The sequence below is a fragment of the Centropristis striata genome, chromosome 8 (genome assembly GCF_030273125.1).
Source record: "Centropristis striata isolate RG_2023a ecotype Rhode Island chromosome 8, C.striata_1.0, whole genome shotgun sequence".
Lineage (NCBI taxonomy): Eukaryota > Metazoa > Chordata > Actinopteri > Perciformes > Serranidae > Centropristis > Centropristis striata.
In genome coordinates, this window is record NC_081524.1 from 24,972,119 (window position 1) to 24,998,384 (window position 26,266).

General features: G+C 38.7%; 1 protein-coding gene across 3 annotated transcripts in view; it reads right to left on the bottom strand.

The window, feature by feature from the left end:
* grik2 (glutamate receptor, ionotropic, kainate 2) overlaps positions 1-26,266 on the bottom strand; it is a 296,354-nt gene that overhangs the window by 121,910 nt on the left and 148,178 nt on the right. The gene's annotated exons all lie outside the window — the stretch shown is intronic.

Sequence of the window (26,266 nt, forward strand, 5' to 3'; positions counted from 1 at the left end):
ACAGTCTACAGTTGAATACGTGTGCAGTATCTTGAGTGCTATAGCATGGAGGCCACAGTGAGATGGTCTTTTTTTCAGAACTACTTCGGCATTCCCTCGCAATACATTCTGCTTTGAAACTTTACATTATGCATTTATTGCTCATTACTCTGTTCAGAAGACCTAAATCCCACAGCATACAGTCACTGCTGCCATGTTTCCTGGCTGGGCTGCTTGAAGCTGTGGCTGTGGATATGGTAATTGCTTTAACAACATGTATGTTTAAATCTATGATGCTACGGATATGGCTATGGTAGTTTACTACAGATCTCCTATAAATCAGAGGAAATACAGAATATACAGGAAAGACATGCAACATTCAATTTGCTATAGAACAAGCATAATAATCTTATTTATACTTTTGTAGAATTAAAAAGTATTAAATAATAGTATTGCCAGATGACAGGTGTGTTTTCACCTCGGGACTGGGTACGGCTCTGTTGTGATGTGGACAAAAAGCCAAAAGCCTAGATAAAGACACTGGTGATACAAGGAGCAGAGAGAAGAACTGAAAGCAGCATTTTTTTCTCCATGTCAGTTAAAAAAGTGTCAGTGATGTTCTTTTGTTGTACAGCAAGAAGGGACATTCATTCATTCTACTTAATTATACTTGGATCTGATCCCAGCTGACAGTGGGCAAGAGGACGGGTACACCATGGACAGGTCTACAGAGCATCACAGGACAGACACATAGAGACAGACAATCCACTACAAGGGACAGTTCAAGCAAGACTGGTCTCCCCCCAAAAAGACCCCATAGGTCGTTTGTACAGGCAGCAACAAACAACCCACCATATTTATGTTTTAAACTGTTGTTCAAACTGTTGTTTTAAACTGTTGTTGTAAGACAAGAAACAAAATGCTCTCTCTCTCTCTCTCTCTCTCTCATATATATCTCAATCATATAAACACACACACACATATATATATATATATATATATATATGTATATATGTATGTATATATATATATGTATATATATATATATGTATATATATATATGTATATATGTATATATATATATATATACATATATATATATATATATATATATGTATATATATATATATATATGTGTGTATATATATATATATATATATATATATATATATATATATATATATATATATATGTATATATATATATATATATATATATATACATATATATATATAAATAATTTTGACAGTAGACAGCCGGTCCAACATAGGAGTGACGCTGAAGCTATCAGAGAAGTGCCTGTCATCCACGCTTCATGAAAGAAGCCTATAATTCAGCAGTTCCTCAAAAAAAAATCTAATTAGTGTTTGTCTCGCTTGATTGAAAAGCAATCAAAACAGCTCTCCACAGTTGTTGCATGGAAATCGTGCCCTAGGGTGCTTGGGAAAGCATTGTCCTGCAGGAAAAAATCACTCCCAAACCTGTCATTTTCCCCCATTTGAGCCCTGATTGAGCATCAGAAGGTTGCGACTTCAGATGCCAGTTTGGCTGTAATAACGTGGTGAAGACACTCCAGTGGCTACTCTACATGCATGTGTGTGTGTGTGTGTGTGTGTTCTCAGCTGGGTCAAATATGCATGGGAGATGTCCAGAGATGTTTCAAAATTTATCACAGTCAATAAGTTTGACTTCTAGAAATCCAAACTGGTTTTAGTGAATGCCCACAGGAATGTGAGATATTAATAGTGTGTGTTAGAGGAAGGTGTTGAGGCAAAGGGAGTGTGAATTTATTGCAGTGTGGGTGTCACCTGGAGGCTGTTAAGTGGGGATGTTGGGGGATATGCAGTTTTGTTTTTCAGATACGGGTGTCAGCTATGTGATAGGACGGATATGACCCACTTTGACTTCACAGTTTTTTTAGAGCTGAGCCATGCTACACTGGCTGTAGAATTTAACATGCAAGTTGCAAGACGCTCAAGTTAAGATGTTCAGAGAATAGGGATGGCCAAGATCAGCAGGATTCATCCCTTAAGAACAGCCACACAAAATCAAAGACATGCAGCAAGTGAATAGCCTCTGTACAATGTAGTTCATCCTGGGGTGGTACAAGAGGAAAGCAGAGAGCAGGAAGGATCTTAGTTGAATTAATTGAAATGTTATTGTTAAATTCTAATTTTACCTGGGATACAAGGGGAGATAGTGGCTTTAGTTTGGTGCTCAAGGAAAACTGCGTGTCTAATGGAAATGCTTTATGCTCTAGAGAGCAGGAATGTGCTTGGTTGATTTCATGAGCATTTTTGGATTTTATGGGTACAAGGGGACATTTTAGCATTGGCTGAGAAACACAGCTTCATAAGTGATATTTACAGGAGAGTCAAAACAAAACTTCATTGATCATATTTTGTCCTTATTTTGTTGACTAAATGCATTATTTAATATTAGAACCTCATAAACATTTATTTGAAATGGTATTTTTACATCTTTCCTTTCCAAGTCACATGTCTTTTTGGAACCAAATTTCACCTCTTATAGAATATTAAAACAGGGCATGTCTGATGAAAATACATAAAAAGCCTTTTAGCCTTAATGTCAAATAATCTTTTGAATGTAGGATACATGTATATGGTAACAATATGAAATATATCTGAATATTAAGTTAACTGAATAACCACTAATTAATAATAACATACATCCAAATAACAATTTAGAGAAATAATCTAGTTACCCTCATAAATAATAGGGATGCACAATAATATTGGCACATCATCGGTCAGCAGATAAAGGCTTTAAAATTAAATATTGAAAGCAGCCAGAAATGAGTTGTTGTTTTTTTGCAGTGTCTTCAAAAAGACAGCAAAATTGCTATAGCAATGATTTCCTAATATCAGTCGTACAAGAAGGAGCCAATTCTGAAAATCATTTTATGCCAATGGGCCATCATGATAACATTAAGCATAATAATCATTTCATATATATATATGAAATAATTATTATGTTTAGTTAATAGTTTAATAGTTCAATTACATTGGAAATATAACAGATTTTAAGATCATCAGCTTCAAAGATTTCCTTGCATTTAGTCTCTCTTAATTATTGTCTATGTGCTACCATTATTATTGTTAGATAAGCTGTTACAATAAGAATGCTAAAATGCTAGAATGCTAAAACTTTCAATTTCATTAATTCCTGTTTTTTTTACGGTTAAAAATAAGGTTCAGGGCGTTTGAAGCCACAGCTCCTGCTCCAGCCATGGACAGGAGGTGAACAGAAGTCTTGGTCATCCACCCTGACCTTCTCCTCATGGCTGAAATACACGATACAGGATGTGGACGTTGGTTATTTACAGAGGTAGAACATTTGGGTATCTATGCTTTTCTGGATGAATTATTTTTCAGCTGACTTTTTATTTCTACTCCTCACATTTTGAAAACAGCCTCATTACTCCTATTTCATTTCGGTTTGTTTTCATTACGGATTTTCATCGATCAAAACACACACACACACACACACACACACACACACACACACACACACACACAGAGTTCTTTAGTGTCTTTGCATTGTAGTACAATATGTTCAATGGGCATTAATGGAGCTGAAACAGGTGCATCCCAAATGTTTACAATGAACATTAACATTTTAATATAACATAATAGTCATTATGGCTTTTGTTGGGGAGGTGGGGTCGTGCACTATAGGCCCCCGTGGCCCCCATGGCCTCGTGGCCATCTTTTGTCCTTAATGGCATTTTCCCTCTTACACTACTTTTACTTTTATACTTTAAGTAGTTTTGAAACCAGTACTTTTACACTTTTACTTGAGTAAAAAGCTTGAGTTGATACTTCAACTTCTACAGAAGTCTTTTTAAACCCTAGTAACTGTACTTCTACTGGAGTAATGAATGTAAATACTTTTCACACCTCTGCTTATTTGTCTACAGAGACTCCATCAGTGTAGCATTTGGTTGTTCAGGTGATTATAATGCTGCCCAACAAGTTCTCAAACCTAAACTACAGAACAGACTGTTTGAGGAGCGTTCCAAAAATAGCACACACGTCATATTTTCAGGAAAAAAAAATGCTGCGTTCAATGTGTGTGAATTAATTCCCAATGGTGGCAGGTGGCACCGTTTAGGGTTGCCCCTGCCACCAGCATGAATGTGTGTGTGAACAGGTGAATGTGCATAGTGTGTAGTATAAAGCGCTTTGGATAAAAGCGATATATAAATAAACTCCATTTACCATGTCTTATTTTTTATATTCTTTATTCTGTTTTTATATCTATGTGTCTGCTGTGACAACTACATTTCCCCACTGGGGGATGAATAAAGTCTTATCTGATCATATCTTATAAACATATACGTACAGTTTGCGGTTATTAAATAAGTTGCTGTGAATTTAGGCTACAAAACCACTGACGTAGGTAGAGGGCAAAAAACTTCCTGGTCAGGTGTTATAAAAGACAGCAAATAAATGTACGAAAATGCCAGAATTGACGTAGTTACGAAGGTGACGTGAGCCACGGGAGTTACGAAAAAACATAAATAACGTAAAAAGACGTTTATTTTTGTTTTCACACGGGACACAAACATCATCCTTCAGGGTGAAAGTCCGCCATTTGTTCAACCGATCCACCTCCCCTCCCTCCTGACCCTAGTGTGAGAAGGTGATATCTGGCATTTAAACTCAATCATTATTACTATTATTATACTATGTCCACAAGATGGCAGTGGAGGAACATCGAAAAACGTAAATGTGAGACATATTTTGCTGCATGTACAAACGCCCTATATTGACGTTTTGGAGAGACCAGTCTGTGTTGCATTGTGTCTTCATTGTGCATTGTGACCATCTATTTTAGCTATAAAGTCTTTACGCTTTGACATCATCATCAGAATTGATTCTAAGATTTTATTACTTGTTTTTAAAGCCCTGAATGGTCAGACTCCTGCCTTCATCCACAATGTGCTTTTACCCTACGAGCCTGAACGCTGCCTGAGATCTGCCGGCACAGCTCTGCTTCTGGTCCCGAGGTCCCGTCTCATTACAAAAGGTGAGCGGGCCTTCACTGTCCGTGATCCACAGCTGTGGAACTCCCTGCCCGGCGATCTCAGGCATGCAAGCTCAGTGGCTTCTTTTAAATCTTTTCTAAAGACTCACTTTTATCGATTGGCCTTCTCTTAATTTCCTTTTATTATCGTTGTATGGTTACCGGTGGTTTGTTCAGAATGGTGATTTTAAATCAATTTTTTTTAAGCCCAATGTCATTTCTTTCTGTGGTTATATTTTGTTCTTGTCAGTTAATTGTATTTGATATGTTTTATTTCTGTATGTAACTAAATTTTGAAAGGTGCTATATAAATAAAGTTATTATTATTATTGTTAAAGCACTGGCACTTTATGGGAATATTTGCACTGACCAAGTTTTGTTGTACATGAATAATGACAATAAAGATATTCTATTCTATTCTATCAGCAGGACTGCATGAGGACACGTAAACACATGCAGGTTAAAGGGTTAAAAATCATGACAATAGTGTATTTTTTTTTTCTTTACAGATTTCTGCCTTCACAAACCTATTTCAGTTGAAGACTACTTTGTGTGTTTAGGACGGAAAGACTTTAGTGTGACTGCTGGCTTCATTGCACTCAGTCTTTCTCTCAGAGCTGAAGGCAGGAGCTGCAGCTCTGTGATGTTCACACTGCCATCCATTCTCTCCGCTATAAACCACACAGGCCCAGAGGGACTTCATAATAGCAATGTGACACCCTGTCAGTCACAGCTCTGATACTTCGAACAGGAGAAGTCAGTAGGATTTGCTGGATAGTAGAAGTGGTATTCTCACCCAGATGGCTGGCTTTATCTCAGTTCATGAAAAACTGACAAAAAGATATTCCAGTTGAAGCATTTCAGTCAATACAGTGTCAAAGTTAAAAAAGTATTTCATGAATTAAATATGTTCTTAATTAAAATAAGCAGCCAAATGTATTCAGTTGTGTGCGGGAGTAAGTGAAGATGAGGCTTGCTGGAGGAGTTCTGGCAGCAGAGGTTCGTGTGCCTCTCTGCTTCTCCCCGGTGCAAGCCTCACAAGTACCCGTCAGGCAGACTCGCAAATGATTTAGCAACACCGGCACTTCACTCTATAAACATCTCATTAAAATCAATTATGTCACTCCTGAATGAAATTAAAGCTAAATGCTTTAAAAGCTGCTTTTCCCTTGTGTCAGCCAATATGAGCATTACCCCTGACGCTGTCTATTTTTCTACCTCATTGTTGCCTTCTCTCTCTCTCTCTCTCTCTCTCTCTCTCTCTCTCGCTCGCTCATCTCACAGAGAGAGAGATTTATTAAATCTCCTAAACTCCAATTGATTTCAACAGTTTTATGAATTGTTAAAGGCCTGACTTGGCGGCAGCAGGCAGCCCCTTACCCTACCTCCCCCCACCACCCCTTCCACCCTAGCCCACCCCTGTACTAACCAACTAGCTCATCAGCATTGCCATGGAAACAAAGTAGAAAGAAATAGCTTTTCAGCAGACTGGGGCTGGGGTTATCGTTTCCTGACACTGGTTTGCAGAAATTTCTTTGTAAATGCACTCTGCAGAGAGGAGAGGAAAAGTAACTAACTGAAAATGAAGGTTCACAACCAGGTTTTGAAGACTGATGTATACCAATATGGTTAATGAACCAAATATTAACCGGGGCACGGCCTCCTGACAGGGGCATCAGTTCAGAAAAGGCTCCTTAGGGAGCATGGACAAACAACATATATTGTTGTGGAGAACTTGTTCATCAGGAAGGGCTGGTCCGATCCAAATCTGTGATTATGTTGTCTTGGCTTGTACAATATTAACTGCTTGTATTCTTACCCATTGAGCTGTGTTTCAGTGCACTGATCTGTGCCATCCTGAATATATAATATCATTTAAAATAAATACGCTGACAATTTGGAATTTAACATGTCAGAAAAATATATAAACAGGTGCATCTCAGTAAATTAGAATATCAAAGAAAAGTTTATTTATGTCAGTAATTAAATAAAAAAAATGGAAATAACACATTATATAGATCCATTACACACAGAATGAAACATGTCATGTCTTAATTTATTTAATTTCTTCTGATTATAATGATAATGGCTTACATTTAATGAAGAACTAAAATTCAGTGTCTCAAAAGATTTGAATATTACAAAAGACCAATTTTAAAAAGTATGTTTAATATGGAAATGTTGGCCTCTGAAAAGTATGTCCATCTATATGACTCAATACTTGGTTGGGGCTGTTTGACCTGGATGGAAATGGACTTTTCCATCATATTCTAATGTATTGAGATGCACCTGTACATATATGGGGTTAAGTAATGGGAATTCGATTCCAGATTCTAGGATCACTAGAACAATTAGAGCCATTAAAGTGTGCCCTGTGGCACACCTTATTAAATGTTAGTCGGAGCTGACAGTTTGACTGTGTGCATAGCTTGACAACCACCTGAGGGCATTATCAGCCACACCTCGCCCGTGTTGTTTGTTCAACAGAATATGAGATATGTATATCAGAATATCAGATATGTATATATGTATATCAATACTTGGAAAGAATAAAAGGAAAAGAGAAAAAACCTACAACAAACAGCTACAGTAAATTCCATATTATATTTAGCCCTGTGCTTTTGTGCAATCAAATATGTTATTGCCTTGAAATTAGAGTGAGACTTGCTAAAATTCTACTCACCTACCACTTTATAGGGTACACCTCTTCAACTGCTCATTGAGCATCAGAATGGGTTAGAAAGGTTATTTAAGTTACTTTGAATGTGGTTGTAAAATACTCCAACAAACTGCTGATCTACTGGGATTTTCACAAACACCCATCTCCAGGGTTTACAGAGAATGGTCCGAAAAAGAGTAAATGTGTGCAGCAGTTCTCTGGGCCAAAATGCCGCGTTGATGCCAGAGGTCAGAGGAGAATGGCCAGCTGCTGCCGTCCCAATAAAGTCAAAGAAGTGACTGGCGAGTGTATTAATTGAGTTAAAGTATTTTTTTCTTTGGATGTTCAATTGTTACATTATATTGGTAATATAGTAGATTTTAAGTTTACAACTTTTAAAGATTTCCTTGCAATCTTATGTTTCTTATTGTAACAGCTTATCTAACAATAATAATGGTAGCACATACAGTATAATTCAGAGAGACAATCATTAATAATAATATAATATAATACATAATATAATAATATTACTTATTATAATTAGGCATTAGCATTCAGACGTATTATTCTATTTAGCAGTCAAAGTAGATTCATTATTTTATTGACAGTGAAGCTACAATAACTGACTTATATCATCTGACGTCTGATTCCAGTATAAACAATAATTTGGGAATAACACTGGAACACAGCGATAAGATGCATTGCTGCCCATGCTTGGTCCAAATTGTATAAGTGATATTTCATGTGACACATGTTCAAACAAAAGGAAGAAACAGGCAGAGGTCAATCCTTGCTCTTCTTAGAATCTTGCCATGGGGGACAGTGATGGATTTATTTTGAAGTTCCTCTCAGAAGGCGGGACACAAGGCCAATAGCTGGCTTTTTCAGAGTCTAGGCTAGTAATAGCAGAAAAAAGAAAAAAGGAGGGGGGATTGGTGAGGTGGCGTTTTTACGGCTGATTCCTAAAGCAGTGAAGGGTGGTGGCTGCAGCTGGAGCTCTGCTGGTCACGCAGAAAGCTGTGGTCACGCTGCTCTAGCTCTTTTGATTGAAACATAAACACCTTGAGAGATGAGGGCGCACTCGGGAACAAGCTGGGGAAAGTAGGTATAGAAGGATTATGTGTGTGTGTGTGTGTGTGTGTGTGGGAGGGAGGGAGGGAGGGATGGAGGTTTAACACTAGGCCGACTGCCCATAAAAGCTCAGTACTCTACCTCCCTCCCTCCTCTCGGGGCCCCTCCTCCCCGCTACTTGAAGGGATTAAAAATTGAGCATGTTATGTACTCTTTTGGAATCTCTCAGAGGCCTTAGTCATGACTAGGTCACTCACTGCCATCAGCTATTCTTGCTATTCTCAGCACTGTACACACAAGCTGGACTGATATGTCAAATAATTTTATCCAGAGAATATGCCAGTATGCTCTGTCAGGAGGGACAGACGAGCTAAAAATGAGTCACTTACCTATTCATATCTCTACTGGTGACTTTTGGAGTATGTGTAATTTCAATAAAACATTTCTCCAATTCATCAGCTAATATCTGAGACAGACTGTTAGACCAGACTAGTCACACGAGAGAAAAAAAAGGCACTGCACAGTTCTGTTTTCTGCAGAACTCTTAGAACACTTTACAGTGCAAACTACGTATCTGTGGGCTCAAAAATGCATAAAGTTCTTCACCATCTTTAAGTCAAAACATATTTTTTATTCCACAGCATTACGTAGTCAAATCAGACGTGACAATATTGCAACGTTTCGCAAGTGAAACACTGGCAGTGGTGACCCCATGCTGCACACATAAGAAGTCCAACCAGTGAAGCTATTAGCAATGTTTTCTTTAAAACAGATTAATAATTCAAATAAATACATTACATTTAAATAAACACCATAAAACACAGAACTGCACATAATTATCACTGCAACACAGTTGAAAGAGCAGCTTAACGTCATGATTTAGGTTGAACATGCCACCCTCACATGAAATGGCTCAAATTAATAACACACACAGTTCAAAATGAATGCACTTGTTTCAGAGTTAAAACAGCACTCTAATGAAGTATGGAGGTGGTTGTTAGAATATATCAATCATTTATGCTGCTTTGCTAAAACGCTCATGTGGCGATATTAAAATGAATTGCCAACTATGTTATAGAAGGTTTAAAGCACCTGGGAGGCATTCAGGAGTCTTAAGGGCTGCGACCATCCAGTACGAGGTAAAGGTAAAAACATAGTTTAAAGGAGGACTGTAAATACATTTACTCCAACTGCTTGCTACATGCAAAGATTGAAGTGTTTTCAGAGTGATTTTCCATTACAACAAAAGGATATGTTGTATGAATGTGTCTGTTGCTCAACATGTGTCTCCAGTTATCTCTCTGCAGATGGTGTATCTCAAGACGGGAGTTGGTGGTTTGACAGTTAGTTGCAAACCAAGGTCACGAGACATGATCTGCTGAGCAGAGAGATAGAAGACAACTCTGCCCAGCGACATGACTCGTGGACATGTGTTGAATAAACGGACAAATCAGCGGATCTAAAGAGGACAACGTCTGCATAAGATCAACCTATTCTTAGAAAACTTTTGTTAGCCTATAAAAACGGTTCAGGGAAAGTAGATGGGTTCAGTATTCGTGAACTGACCCAGCTTGTGTGTGTGTGTGTGTGTGTCTAGGGCATATCTCGCTGACCGTTAGTCAGACTGACCTAAGATTTCGTATGTGGCTTGCGCATGGCAGGAAGGTGTGCATCCTTGATTTTGAAGATTTTTCAAAATATCATTATTTACGTAAGATGTGTTGCGGAATTGCACTGTTTCCGATTGGACGTCTTTTAGAGGAGCTCCACCCCATTGTGTGATAGACCTACACCTGGTCAGTAACACAATTCACTCTGGATTTCCACGCCTGACTCATCTCATCTGTAAGTCTATTTAGCCTACCTATCTTTCTGAGTTTTAAAGTGTGCTACAAGGTTGGATTTCCCAATAATATTCAAATAGTTTCCTGTGAATATGTTCAATGTGTATGTGCTGGATGGTGTGGTACCTTATGAAAAGTAAGTGTTTTATGGACTTGCAGACGTTGTAGTGTGGCATGTTATGTACGAATACATACTTCTTACCGAGTAGACTGCACTAATTGTAAAGTGAAGTTAAACTGTGAACTCGGACGTCTCCTGCCTACCTTCCCCATCAAACGATTGGCACGGAAAATAGGTGAGAGGTATTTGTTTTGGAGTCAGATAAATTAATTATGAAGGTTTCCTCAGTCCTATTTCCCAACATGATACAAGTAGTGTTGATCTGATGATAAATCCACTAGGCCAGTCTACACAGAATATCCAAGACAAATAAACGGTAACATTAGACACATCATTTGCAGCATCATCAAGGGACAGAAGTACAACCTCACAACAGAGTTCACAAATCAGCCAACCTAACGTTATCTGCTATTAGCGCCCGATCAACTCCACTCAGATAAGCTAGCTTGCTAGTTAATTCATTGATCAACTTACTAGCCAACAATGAGTCCAACTACATTTGCTTTTGTGAATTATCTGACATGTTTGTAGAACAATGTTGTACAGACAATAGAGATAGAGAAGTTAATAAATCTCCCTCTGGCTCTCTCTGGCAGCAGGTTCAGTCACCCAGAAAAACTCCAAACACAGCAGAGATAGCTTTCCTGATGCGCCATTTAGAATTCCAGAATACTCAAGTCTGATCGGACAAGTTGTTCAAGGATATGAAGGTACACGTGTAAAACTCAGCCCAGTGCGCAATATATAGTTTTTTCATTATTCCCATTAATTTGGCTTGGCCAGTGGGGAAAAAAAACACCTAAGTGCCCACCTAAGTCTTATAACAGTAATTAAAGTCTGAGGCATGCATGTTCCCAGCTGCTAAATTAAGAAATAAGAAAAGCACTAGATATTTTGCAAACTTCTAAAAAAAAACAACCCCTTATAGAGTAAATATTACACAAACAGTTTGGGAGGTATTTTGGAGGAATAATAGTAGGAGTCGTGTGGAACTTCACAGCTAAAGTGTAAAGATTCATAGTTTCACAATAATAGAACTCTCACTTCTTTCATTACCAACACCTACATGAGCAACACATGCAATATGTATGAAAGTGCTGTAAAGCTTTTAAAGTAGCGCTTGTCAGATTTTGATGACATCTTAAATGGTGCTGTTGGACTGAGTGAAACAGACTAATGCATTCATTCAAACCAACCATATGACTGACCTTTCTGCATGTTTTAGTTAGCTTTGCTGACATCAGTCATAAAATGTGGAGCAATACGTTCCAATCTCCTGTATCTCCTGTGCTTAGATCTCTTTTGTCGGGCAATACTGACACTTCTTTTACAAAACTCTTCATACAGTCCATTACCAACATGCATCTCGGCCAAAAAGTTAATCTCACTTCAAAAACCCATGAACACCACCAAAACACTTCATACATGACTGAAAATAATCTCGCTCCACCATGACACTGCCAACGATTCCCTTTCACACTGCATACATTATCAGTGACTAGCTGAAGGATGGTCGAACTTTTCAACTGATGGTGTACAAAAGCTTTGTAAGATTTGCAACACTGTCGCGCCATAAAAACCATGCCATGACCACTCTGAAAACAATAAAAAATATTACCATTTGTAACTTGACAAAAAAGGTTCAGCTCTGATGAATTTAAGTTAAACCATGAAATGAATTCCTTTTTAAACAACTATGAATGACTCATAAATTATAACAATCAGAGAAAATCACATGAGATGCCACTTTTACCTTACCAATTTAAGCATGTGATGCATATACAGTGTAGGCTACTACTGCATTACACACGTTGATATCAACATACAGCATATTTTATTACCTGTACATTAAGGAAAGGCTACATTAATTGCCTATTAACGTAAGCTAACATCATGGCACACCAAGTTGAAATAGCGTCTTTGCTGGCTTACACACGCAAAAGTTCATCGATTTTGGGAAACCCATTCATTGAATGCATTTTCTGTGAAAGCAAAAAAAAATATTTACAGTGTGCTCCACACACTGCAAAAAAGGGGTGCCTTAAAACAACATAAAAACACTAAATCTGAGGGATATTATCTTGCTGCATGGACAGATAATTTCACTTGACAAGATTTCTTAAAGATTATTAAATCTACAATTAAGAATATGTTACGCTTAAAATAAAATCAGAGTGCACTGACAATTATTTGTTTCTTACCAAGAAATAAAAAAAAGTTAATTTCTTATTTTAAGCGTTCAGCATGCTTATTTCTAGATTTAACAATCTTAATTCAAGAAATCTTGTCAATCTTGTCTGTCCATGCAGCAAGATAATTTCCCTCAGATTTAGTGTTTTTATCTTGTTTTTAGACACACCATTTTGCAGTGCATAGACTTCTGTTTCACTGACAGTGTGAAGAATGTTAACAATGTGACTTCAGTATTGACCGAGAAGAAAAAGCTTTCAAAACTTGTAACTGAAGCAAACAAATCAGAAAAACTGCAGTTTTATTCCGCCTGGCATCGCCTCAGTTAGTTCTAGGAGCAACAAAGCGTGTGACGTATTGCTGTGACACATTCAGGTTGGCCAGTACTTGGTCTGTTTTGAAGCGGGACAAACATGGTTGCCAGGTCACAATCTTCTTAACATTACAGGTAAACAGTACATTAAACTGTTTAAACATTTAAGGTGAAAATTAGACAAACAAAATATTGATTCACATTTGATCAGTGCTGCCTTTAGTTGGACAGTTTGATCTGAGTTATATGAGTCGTGCTGCTGATGGGTCCGGTTGGGAACACAGTGGCTGGAAGTCTGAAAATGAGAGTGTTTACTCCAGCTCTCTGTGATCACCTATACTGTGTTTTTGTGCAGCTAAATTAATAATACAGTTGTTCTGATTAACTTCTGTTTCTGCCGTCTGACAAGGAAATCCGTATGAAATTTGATCACGGCTCATAAACATTTGTTGACCATAGGTATTACCCAGCTGCTGAGATGACGATAAAATCATTGTTTGACGTTTATAACCAACAAACAAAGAAAAATCAGGTTATGACAGCAGCTGTGCTGCAGGTTCACTTTCATTGCCATTTAGAATCAGTGAGACGGACAGAGAGGTTGTCGTACTGAAGTACAGGAAAGAAGCATCTGTTAAATGATTTAAATGACCTGCAAATGTGTTTCCATGCTAGTAAAACAGACCATAAATGGACGACTAAACAACTACACTACACAACAAATGAAGACCTGACACTACTCATTGAGCATGGTGCAGCTGATATTTGCACATCTGCTTTGTTCTCACTTGTGACCATTGGGACTGTACGACTTGCTAAATTCGAACACAGGGATCTACTACTGGGACAACCAAACCTGCTGCCTGTTAATGATAGGCATGATAGAAGACTAACATGGATTTGGATCCTAAATAAGGGCAGACATCTGATCCGTATCAAAATGATGCTTACTTGTAGCAAAAGAGATTCAGAAGTTTAAAAGACAGCTTTGGAGATCATGCCAAGTGGGTTAACTTTTATTTATGTATCTATTTATTTGTATTCAGTTTAATTGAGGCTAACTGTGCCTCCTGCTGTAACTATCAACTCCTTTCAACATATTGTTGCAGATATTTACAGTTACAAAGTATAACTTCAGCCAATAAATGACAAGGAGTCTCTTTTCTGTGTCCATTCTTATATTGGACAGATGTTTGAAAGGCAATATGTCGGTGTTTTGTAAGTTAAACCCTATCTATTGCACCAGGACGTTGCTCTCCTTTTTATGAGCTTGCCTTGCTCAGTTTGTTTGTTTTTTCTTTCCTTTTTGTGAATTGTGTGCAAATTGTTGATTTTGTGGTATAGAGGATAGAATATGTTAAGGGGAGGAAAGCAGGTCAACAGTAGTAATTTGAGAGGCAGCTCTCAGCTGTGTCAAGTTGTTCTCTTCTTTTAATGTAATTTAAATTAATTAAACAATTCATTTCAATGATCATAAGACCTTAGAACATTATGATTTGAGTATATGAATGCCATTCATGTGGTCAATCAAGCCTCAATTAAGTCTAAATTGAGTTTTTTTTGTGTGTGTATACACCATTTGGTGAAAAATTCTGCCTTTTCATTTTTTCAGTCGAAAATAGGTAAAAATTGTCAAAAATCCCAAAACCAGTCATACCTTATTTATGTAATTTCAAGACTACAGGGACCCCAGTATGCAGAAATATTCAAATACAATAGACAATAAATAAACATTTATACTGCATGGGAAACACTGTGATTTTTGTCCAAGACTGCATGGGATGCTCTTACAGTGAGTATGTCTGTGGGACCCATTTTCATTCATACCTTATTGTTTTTAATCAAAGAGGATCAGTTTCACAGCATTATGTAGTCAAACCTGATCTGAAACAGGATTCTATTATTTTAACATAATAACAGTTGGCAGTGTTGCACATGAAAACAGAGAGGTTTTTTGCACAGCTATCAAAACCTCACATACAAATTAAGCACTACCAGATCATGTGAATCACCATATGAGAATTAACTTATAATACTGCACTTCAGACAGCACTCACTGGACTGAACGACATTGAGCAGCTACAGCGCACAAACATAATCGGCAAAAACATCCACAGAGGTTGCATGCAATAAAATCATCATTTTCCTCATTTCAACTACAGCAACAAACACAAATCAGCCTGAGTGTTCAAGCCCCTTGAGGGAATTTGTGATTTGTGATATTGGGGTATATAATTACGATTGACTTGGCTTGACTTACACCAATGCAACAGCAGAACAATGTGGGTTCAACAAAAAAACTGCTTAGACTTACAAACTCAAAGCAAACACGACAAACAAAAGGACAGCGGAGATAATAAAATGAAATCAAGTTGGAGCATCTTTTAGTCGTTTTTATGAACCCATAGGATTTATAGGAAATTAGTTCTTCATTTTCACATCAGTAGAAGCAGTGGTGTGACAAACAGACGTGAAAACCCATGTTTGTCATTTTTATTTTCAATAGACATTTTAAATGTGAGATATTACACTGGAAATCAATATGTTATATCAGGATATATATCAGCTTATATCCATTTTACAGAAGTATTCTATTCTTCTTTTTCATGTTCATATCCTAAAATAAACACAGGCAGGGAAGAACAGAGTTTGGTCCTTCGCTCCGACATCAGCAGCTCTGCCATTAAAGAGACGACAGTGACAGTAAGAGAGAGAGAGAAGAAAGAGCATGTCACTTATTCCCTCCATTAGCTTCATTAGTGCGGGAGGATGAGGCAGATTAAGACCGCAGCGGGTTGGATGATGATGCGATTTGGCAGGGTTATCTGTTATTTCAGGCCCGGCCATTTTGGCGCCTCTGTTTGGGCTGGGTTATAATGTGATGTGATGCCCGGGCCCTCAGGGGCCGCGCTGCTGTTGCTACCAGCCTCTCTGATTAAAATCTGCTCTCACCAGCCAGCCTCAGCCTGGATGCCCTCATGCTCCCCTCTCATTTCCACCCAGCACCGTGTAGCTTTCACTTCCCATCCCACTTGATGTTTCAGCATGGTGCCATGGATTTTAAGAGACAAATCCAGGCCAGACACTTCATGTGCCCACACCTGTACACCATCCAATGTCTGAAAAAAACCCTCATACACTGTAGAAGCGGTTAAGTAAAAATAGAAGAAAAAAACCTTAGTCATTATGCTTCAAAAAACTGTAGCAAATGTAAAAGGACATAGCTATTCTCTGTAAAATGCACATAATTATCCATCATCAAAGGCAAAGAATGGTCCCTGTCAGTGTGATAAATTACTGATGCATTAACCTGTGGTATTTATAATGCTGCTTTACTCATATGTGAACTCTAATAAGGCCTCAGATATAATGCACCTGCAATGTGTTTTCCACTAAAAGTCCAACCATGACCCTTCTCACACATTAGTTTTATGTGAAGCATACATTGATTTGGATGGTCTCCTTTGTGTATTTCACACTAGACTACATACCTTTGGTTTTCACTCATATGTTTTGATACTTTGGTACCTAAAAGTACCAATGAATTATACTATTTGTGTGCATGCATAACCTTTTCCTCTGTGCTGTTGATGGTGTGTGGAATAATGCTATGAATAGGAGCACATGTAGGGCTGTAACCAGGAAGAACAGTTAACTTATAAAAAAATATATATGTGTGTGTAAGTAATATTAAAGGTACGTATGTCGGGGAAAAGCTCCCAACGCTTCAATATCTTGATGGCAGATATATCATGCAATAAATATCAGAATACAAATATATTGGCTGGCCATGTTAACAGGTTCAGAGCAAGTCATGTTGAAATTATAATAGCAATATTTCACCTTTCACTGGAGTCTTTGTGTGTCTATATCTGCAGAATATTTCTCAGACATGGAAAAAATCTAACAATTTATTTTTGACTCAGCAATTCCTGTTTCCGTTTCAAACTAAAAGCCCTCTAGCATTTCTGTGGACAGAATCCTAACACGAGGCGTTTATTCATTCTATTATTGATGGCCATATCAAAAGCAAACTCAGTGTAGAAAGATCAGGCTGGCAGTAGCAGCTATGCTGTAGCTCTGTGGACAGCACACGCCTGCGAACAACCTTCTGCTGTCCACCTCAAGATCTGAAAAACCAGAACCTCAATTTAAGTAAGTTGATGCTGCAACTGAATATACTTTTGAAGATTATGTTCAAACATGAGTCCCATCCAAAATGTAGGATTCACATATAAACGGCTTGCAAATTGTGACATTCCCTTTAAAAACAGAGGACATGACCTCAGACACCTCAGTGGAAGCTAGGGCCCTTCACATGTGGATGGTGGTGGGATTAAACAGGCTGCAACATTGGATGTGTCTCGGCTGCCTTTTTCAGTCATCAATGTTACGGATACACTTCAGTTTTGACAAAAACAGGTGTCTACACCAACAGTGTAACAGCCAGTGACGTGTGGTCAGGGGAGGCAGGAGAGGCCGTGCCTTACCTGTCATCATGGAAAGAAAAAAATGCACCAGTTTTAGATTATTTTTTATTCAATCGCTGAATTTCCACATTTACTGTTCAAATAGTGAGAAGAGACGTGCGGTGAGGCAGCAGCCAGATGAGACTCACCATGGATTGATCAATGACTCGGCTAACTGTGCTGCCATGCTGCAGTGAGACCGTACTGCTGTCTCTCTGTATGTCGCTATTAAAATGATCAAACACTTTTACTATATGAAGTAGATTTCCATAGTTTAGCTGATGTATATAATCTACAGTGTTTTTTTGTCAACAACTGTATGTGTGTAACGTGTTTCTTGTGCTGAGCAATAATAAAACGGCTGTGAAAAAAGCACTAAATGAGTCAGCAGTTCTCCTGCCTCATGGTAGGGGGCACTCATGATCCCAGTGATTCTTCTTGCGACTCCTCGGCTGCAGAATCAGTGACAGCAAGCTTCAATATACAGTTAGCAAGTCAGGTGCAGCCATCCGTTTATTTAAAAAAACAAAAACCTACAAACAAGTTATCGATGCTTTTGTTCAGAATGAGCAGCACATGGACTTTTATGAGTAAAGGTAAGACCATAATAATGTTTTTTTTTTAATTAAATGTGCTTTTTTGTGTAGTTTGTATGTGTAAAGAAAGCTGATATGAGATTTTGAATACAACTTGTTAGCTGCTGCCAATCAAATGGTGAATAAGCTACTCTGTAGGGTTCATATGTTGTAAATCTGATTGTGATGAAGTCAGTGCCTCACCAGCCATCAACACAAGCCACACGTCACTGGTAACAGCTCATGATTTTTATGGGTAATTGCAAACTGCAATGTCGTTTTAGGCTCAAAGTCCAAGTTCTTCTGACTTGTACATGTAGCTACAGTGATTATGTCATTTGGTTTTAATGGCTCCCAAAACACATCTGAGCCAACTGTAATACTGTAGCTAAACCATTGTAGACCCTGAGTGAAGCTTCTGCTGCACTGCTTCAGTGCAATTTTACGACATAGCCAGTACTAACAAGGTGTTTAATCGTTTGCTTTTGAAGGAAAAGTTTTTTGCTTTCTTGGCGCGAGATAAGACTAATTCATACTAATTCTAATCCTCAAATGTGTATTAGTCTGGAACCTTATCAATGTGTGCAGACAGAAATGGCTCTGAATAAAGCTCCAATCAATCAGAGCAAGGAAATCTGACCCCCCAACCAGTTGCAGCAATAATGCATGTGACTTAGCGCTGAGACACACATGCAGGTTGGGGCAGTGCTCGGTCTGTTTTCAAGAAGGATAAACATGGTGGGTAGGTCACAAGCTTCCTAAAACTACAGGTAAACAGTCACCGAAATGTGTTTCTGAAAACACTTGAGGTGACAAATAGGTAAGGCAGTAACATAATTCATATTTGATCGTATTGCCTAGTTTTGACAGTTTGATCTGACTTGCATGATAAATAATCCAATCAAAAGTGTCAAATGTTACGGTGGGAGTGGTTTTGTTGTTTGTTTTTCTTTTGTCTCTTGTATGGACCGCCTCCTGCACCTCCTCCCAGTTGGCCATGAATGGTTGAGCATTACAACTCACTTACTGATTAAAGGACTTGATCGTTAAATAGAGAGGAGGCCCAAGCAGGCGGGGCCAGTGGGACATTCAGCAGTGTGAAGCTGCATGTTGGTGTGTGTTTTGAGAGTAGACTCGAGCTTTAGTTTACTCCCATCTGGAGAGAGGCTGTAGTTTATTTTTTGTGTCGTTTTCTATTTAGGAAGTAGTTTTGAGGTGCGTCAGTGCCCTTTGTCAGCTCTTATTTCATTGTGTTAGTAAATCATTATTCTTTTCTCTGTTTACCTGTTTTTGGCTTTTTCCCTGGGTAATATTACATCAAATGTTACTCCCCCCAGGAGTCAGCAACCTTAGCCATGGCTGTAATGAATGGTACGCAGTGGCTTAACCAATGGCACAACAGCAATTACAGTGCAAGAAAGTTTTTTGAAAATGTTGAAGTGCCCTCTCATCTGCATGCCAAATGACCTCTGGGATAAGGATGGCAGCATTATTATATAGTGCTCACTTTTCTGTTTGCTGAAATGGGAACTGGGCATTTAGTTTGTAACCACAGCAGGTAAAAAAGTACAACTGCTGGAGGGTTGGGAGGGTTAATGAGTTCAGCTCTGATGATGATTTTATAACCTTTTAATGCCTTCCTAAGTACAGATGGACTAATTACCTGGTACTTTTTTGGTCAAATTCAGCTTTACCCCTTAAAATCAAGAAGCCCTCTTAGCCTCCTGTGAAGCTTTGGCGAGACCTAATTGGGGGTTGGGACCCCCAGGTTGGGGCCTATATGGCCTATATGGATGGAATTAATAGGCTAAATAAAACGACAGATCTGTCGATCTGGAGATTTAACTTCTGATGTAGTGTCATAATTAAACTTACTGTTAACATGGCGCTTAATATAAAAAAAGTTGCTGAGCTCTGCCGTAGACCAAATCGGGCATGCACAACACAATGTGTCAAACTTTTTTGGGAGATATTATCCAGTATGCAAACACCTCATAAGCTCACTAATGAACATGTTGTATCTTGTTTGTTTCATCTGTTAAAAAAATGTTGTGTTAAAAACGACAATTCACTGTTTATTTGGGGGAGGTTATGGCCAAACTAGGTATTGGCCAATGCCAGCTGCCAGGAGACCAGTGTTGGTGTAAACATTTTCAAATTGATTTGATATTAAGCCAAACGCCGAACCAGTCAGGTATACCAGATTTTACCATCAGGTGTTACACTTGACTCAGCAGCCTTTTGAATTAGAGTGTAGCGACTCCAGTGCAATTGGTTGGGTTTATGCACCTTTAAGATGGTTTGCCATAACAATAAACAGAAGAAGAAGAGTGTGAGGCTCATCTTTCATCCAAAAGGTTTTCTTATCGGTGCATTATTAGTTCCCTTTGAGACTAACTCTGCCTAACTCTTGTCATATCAATAACACATGACTCTTCTCATAAACAAACGATGTCTGCGTCGTGTGAACCTTCCCTCCTCCCCCTCTACTGATCTTGTTCATGGTGCAGGTCTTGTCTCAGCAGTAAATTGTGCGCAATCTGTTGGGACACTAGTGGCTTCATTAGTCTTTTTTATAAACAAACATGTTCATCACGGGGTCATATTGCGCCATGTCCGCATGCTCTAACTTTGCTTTATTACCAGTCTGTTTCTCCGTCTTTGTTTTGACCGTGGAACAGCAAAAGAGCTGAGCGGATACTTTGATGTGCACAGGCAGCCCGACCAGATATAATCTATGTGTGGAAAACCCAATAAATACAATAGGTCAGCTGCATGAAGGCCTGTGGTTACTGCTGATAGACAACAGTCTTATAGTTTCAGCTTTATAACATTAATCCAAATTCACATTTAAGCAGGTCATTAATATAGACAGTCCTGCAATATTGCGTTGCAGTTGCCACTAGATTAGATCGTGTTTATTAGTATATAGAGCAGGTAAGTGAGATCTGACACTCAAGACGTTTTAATGTCAGTTGTGAACTAATGTATTTAGAGCTGTCACCAAGGATGCATGTTAATACTAATTAATACTATAATGTTAACTCATGTACTACTCATGTAATACTCATGTTAGGTATGAACAGCATCTTAGTGTATAGCTATGAGAGTGATATATAGATCTATAGATCTATCTAGCAAGCAAGGAAATACTTCAATATGTCAACCCTTTTCAGTTTTGAAGAGTAACTAAAAAGCTTGCTCTCACTGTCGATGTCTTTTCTGCTGTGAGTCTGTTTTCTACCGACTCGACTTTTACAAAACAAATATTATTTGAATGTGACCTTTACCTTGCCAACATTTAATAAGACAGTAAGGAATCTTGTTGAGAAACCCTTGGAAACAGCATTTACACCAGCATGAAACACTATGCATATGTATTGACAAAGGTTTATCAATGTAGAAATAATGGCAATACAATTCCTTTATATGCTTAAATAAATCATAAAAACGGTGTGACTCTGGACTGTGTTGGGGAACGGGTGTGTCACAGGTCCCTGAGGTGACAAAGTTACAAATTCACCTGTCAGTTACTGTGTCTGGAAGAACTGAAATGTATAGCTGAGATGGAGATGTGGGTGTTGAGAGTCTCTCCAGATAATTAGACAAGACTAATGTCAGTTATTGGTGCTTATATTAATATATATTAAGAGATTGACTCTGGCCAGTACAGTACATTCTTTTAGGTTTCATTTTATAATTAAAGTAGATGAATGTGGTATGATGCTCAGTGCCTCATGGGATTGTACCACACACACTGTCTGGAAAATACGGTCAGCCCAAATGCCTCACTGATGTCAGAGGAGAATGGAAAGATGAGACGTGAACAAGGTTATCTCAGCTCAAAGCAGTCTTTAAAAGAATGAACTGCAACAGCTTGCAGTATCATCAGCTATAGGACCATGAAGCCACAGTGGGCAAATGATCGTAAAAACTGGACAACAGAGAAGTTAGAAGTTGGACTTCTCTTGCTCTAATGAATCTTGGTTAATGGTGAGGCAATGTTTCTGTGGACTTTACCATTGATTTGATTGGAATTTCAAGAACAAGTGAGTACATTTTTCAATATCATCCTCTTTTGCAACAACAGTGTGACATCACTTACTGTACTGGAGGCTATAATATTATTTTGTCTAAAATCCCCATGACTGTCAGTTCCCCTTGACCGCCTCAGTATTATTCATGGACCACTTTACTTGACTAGCATTTAACTTCATGTACCCTAACTATTCCCTCATTATTTCATTGACAGTGCAGCCCTGCTCTAAAGACATTTAGGTTCTCTATTACCACTACTGATAAACTTGTTAATGTTCTTGTCTGCTGATTTCCTAAAACAGGACTTGAAGCTCTGTGGTATGGAGTTCTTATATCAACATCTAGTGTGATTTGTTGTCAATGAAACTGCTCAGAAATGGAGCAGAAGAGGCAGTCTTTTACGCCAATTTTAATGCAGGTTATTCACATCCTCAAATCTCACAGACACTATAACCTGCTTATGAAAAGGTGGTATTCACCAGGCTGACGAGATTTAAGACACTCCTGTGCAGTGAAGAAGTTAGGTGAATTTGACTTGGAAGATTTGAACGGAAAAAAAACAACTCACAAAAAAGAGGTTTAGGATAAGAATACAATAATGTTCTCGCATTAGGCCCATTGTGTCTCCCCTTGAATAAAATGTGCTACAGTATTGCTTGCTGGCTTATTTTTAGCAACAGCACATTGCATTAACATTATACTATTGTAACAACCTGTCAAAAGGATTCCTACAGTTTCATGACAGTGATTTTTTTTTAATAGAGACGACATTATGGGATGGACTTGAATCCAAAGGACCTGTGTGATGCTGTGCGTTCTAAACATTATTGTAGATCAGTGTGGAACAATTTAAATACCTTGCTCAAAAGGCTTCGACAAATCAATGCGGTTTGAAGACAAAATAAATAATTTATATTCAGTTGTGTCTTCTGCAGTACACTATATAGAATTGTATTGGTTTTAAGTGATCCTACTCAAATAGTGACTTGTGGCAGCTTCAAACGAAATCAACACAATATAGATATTGCCCTTCAAAAGTCTCAGTCAAAGCCTTTATACACTATCAACTTGCAAAGCAAACATAAAACCTTTTAGAAATAAAGGAGCAGATTGTGAGATGGGAGCAGAGCGGGCTGCCTCCAGGCTCGTGTTTATTTCTGCAACTCTGCCTGCGGCTAAGATTCCAGATGGCTTTTATGCTCTTTCACTTCACAGAAATCAAATGTTTTCTCCAAAATCTTTCCCATGGCAACCACGTTTCCCTTCAACATTTGGCTTCAGTGACCACTCCCTTCATATATAAAAAGCTTAGTTAAATTAAAAACAATTTTATGTCGAGGAGATAAAATGTTTAGTCAAAAGGAGCAGGAACTTACAATAGAAAAAGGAGAGAGACTGACAGTGCCTCACCATTTACGCCATAGAATTTCCTCTTCTATTGAGGCACATTATTGTGCCTCAATAGAAGAGGAAATTGACTGTGTAAAACCGAATCATTACTATGGCTGGCTTTCCTTTGTAATGACAATATGTGTCTCTCCACATCCCATCAGCGTACACGCCCCTAAAATGACGCCAGGAAATGAGTCCTGAAGATGACTGCTGGCTGCCAATGAGACTGATAGAGGTGACAACTAAAGGATTGCTACAAGCCATTAACACACAGAGCAAGGCTGGGTATGAGCATTGTATTGGGATACTTGACAAGAATCAGGGCACAAAAGGCATGATGGTTAAAATGGCAAAGAACAAGATCATATCAGTCGTGTGCCCAAACAGATTACTGTCGAACAAGTTGAAATATCAATAGTTAGAGGCTCTGACAGAAAGCTGAACTGAGTTCTTTCAAATATCTACCACATGAGTGGATGTCAACACTTGTGAAATGTAGATACAATCCAATCCACGCCCAGACAAGAACATCAATATGGACTTTTCTACAAGATACAGATTTTATGCAATTACAAATGTTTAGGTCCAATGTTTAAGTCCAATACCAACTTATTCAAATTGTATGCTATATTTTATCTCAGTTCATGGTTTAGGAAATAATGGTAATAAATGCATCTCTGTTTTTTGCAGATGATGTGGTTCTTTTGGCTTCATCAGACCGGGACCTCCAGCACTCGTTGAGGCAGTTTGCAGAAGAGTGCGAACCAGTCGGGATGAGAGTCAGCACTTCCAAGTCTGAGGCCATGGTTCTCTGCCAGAAAACGGTGGACTGCCCCCTCTGGGTGGAGAGAGAGGAACTGCCTCAAGTGAAGGAGTTAAATTATCTCGGGATCTTTTTTACGAGTGAGGGTAAAATGGAGCGTGAGATGGACAGGCGGTTTGGTGTGGCGTCAGGATCTGGTAAGGATGCCTCCCGTTAGAGGTGTTCTGGCCACGTCCAACTGTTAGAAGGCCCCGGGGAAGACCCAGAACACGGTGGAGGGATTATCTCTGTCACATGGCCTGGAAACACCTCAGGGTCCCCCAGGAGGAACTGGACGTTGTGGCTGGCGAGAGGGGCGCCTGGAATGCACTGCTTAGCCTGCTGCCTTCGCGACCCGGCTCCGGATAAGCGGACAAGAATGGATGGATGGTAATAAATGGTAAGTTTAGCCAATGAAAACACTAAGGCTAGGGTAAGAGTGACCTGCTGGTGGATTGGGGGGGGGGGGGGGGGGGGTTTAAGGTGCTGACAATGAACAATGTCTGTGGAATATTATGGTTATAGAAAACAAAAAGGCAAAGACAACGTCGTGGATAGTGATTTGTGCTGTACTTGTAGGCACATACTGTCACTGGCATCAGAAGTTTTGGACGGACTGCAGTTGTGGACACTTATTTCTGCGCAAATATGCTGTTGAAATTTACATCATACTGACCCTTGCAGCTATACAGACAAGTGGATGTGTCAGTTCGCCTTTATACACATGAACAGACAAGCATATTTTGAGTCTCAAATTAATTCAGCATTAAAGTTCCTGATTAGTTATGTTGGCAACGAGGCAACAAGTCAGCATACCACACAGACCATACTTACAACACCAACAAGTGTGAAACTCTAGGTCTTAGCACCAGTGTTAGGAACCTACTTAGAAAACATAGTTACTTCGTTGGAGTCAATCCCAACTGACATAAGGCGAAGGACAGGTGGCAAGACCTTCATAAGGCTGACAACATGTTCTAATTCACACCTATAGTCAATTTAGAGTAAACAGATAACATAAGCTGCATGTCTTTGGTTTGTGGGAGGAATCCTGTGAAGCCATACTGCGAACACGGGGAGAACACAGAAAAGCCCATGCCGCATCATGTCAAAATACTGCACCACCATGTCCCCATGAAAAACCCCATGTAAGAAAAGTAAACCCAAAATTCAAAAGATAAAAAGCTTATGAAGACTAGTGGAAGTTGAGTAGTGGGAAAATAATGTTCAAAGGACTATAACATTCAATTCATTAGCAATGTGCAAGAGATTTGTTTGTTAATTATTCCTCTATTCAGTGGATTCTTCACTCATTCTCTTCTGTGAGATTACTACAGCTGGTGATATGTTACTATTTTTGAATCCATTTTTCTTCAAAGCACACAGTGACAATGTCCCACTCTCCCTTCTCCAAGCATTTTTTGTTGTCATTTTGAAACAAGTGCCTGATTAAATATGAACAATGATGCAAGTTTCAATTCACAAATTGGAAAAGCTAATCCTCCGCTTGGGTTTTCCTTTGGGTAGGAAGATTGAAGACTCTGCAGAGGGAGCATGTCGGGAAAATTGTGCTCCAAGAATTTTCAGGCATATGGAGGCGTCTCTCAGTGATCTAGGTCAGATCACTTGTGTTTGTGAGAGTGAGTGTGTTTGTATGTACTGGTGTGCAAAATAAGTGTTTTCACAGAAAATCAGGTAGTATATATTTGTGAGGAAAAGGGCAAATAAAGGAAGATGTTATTGCAGGTGGATATATGGACGTGT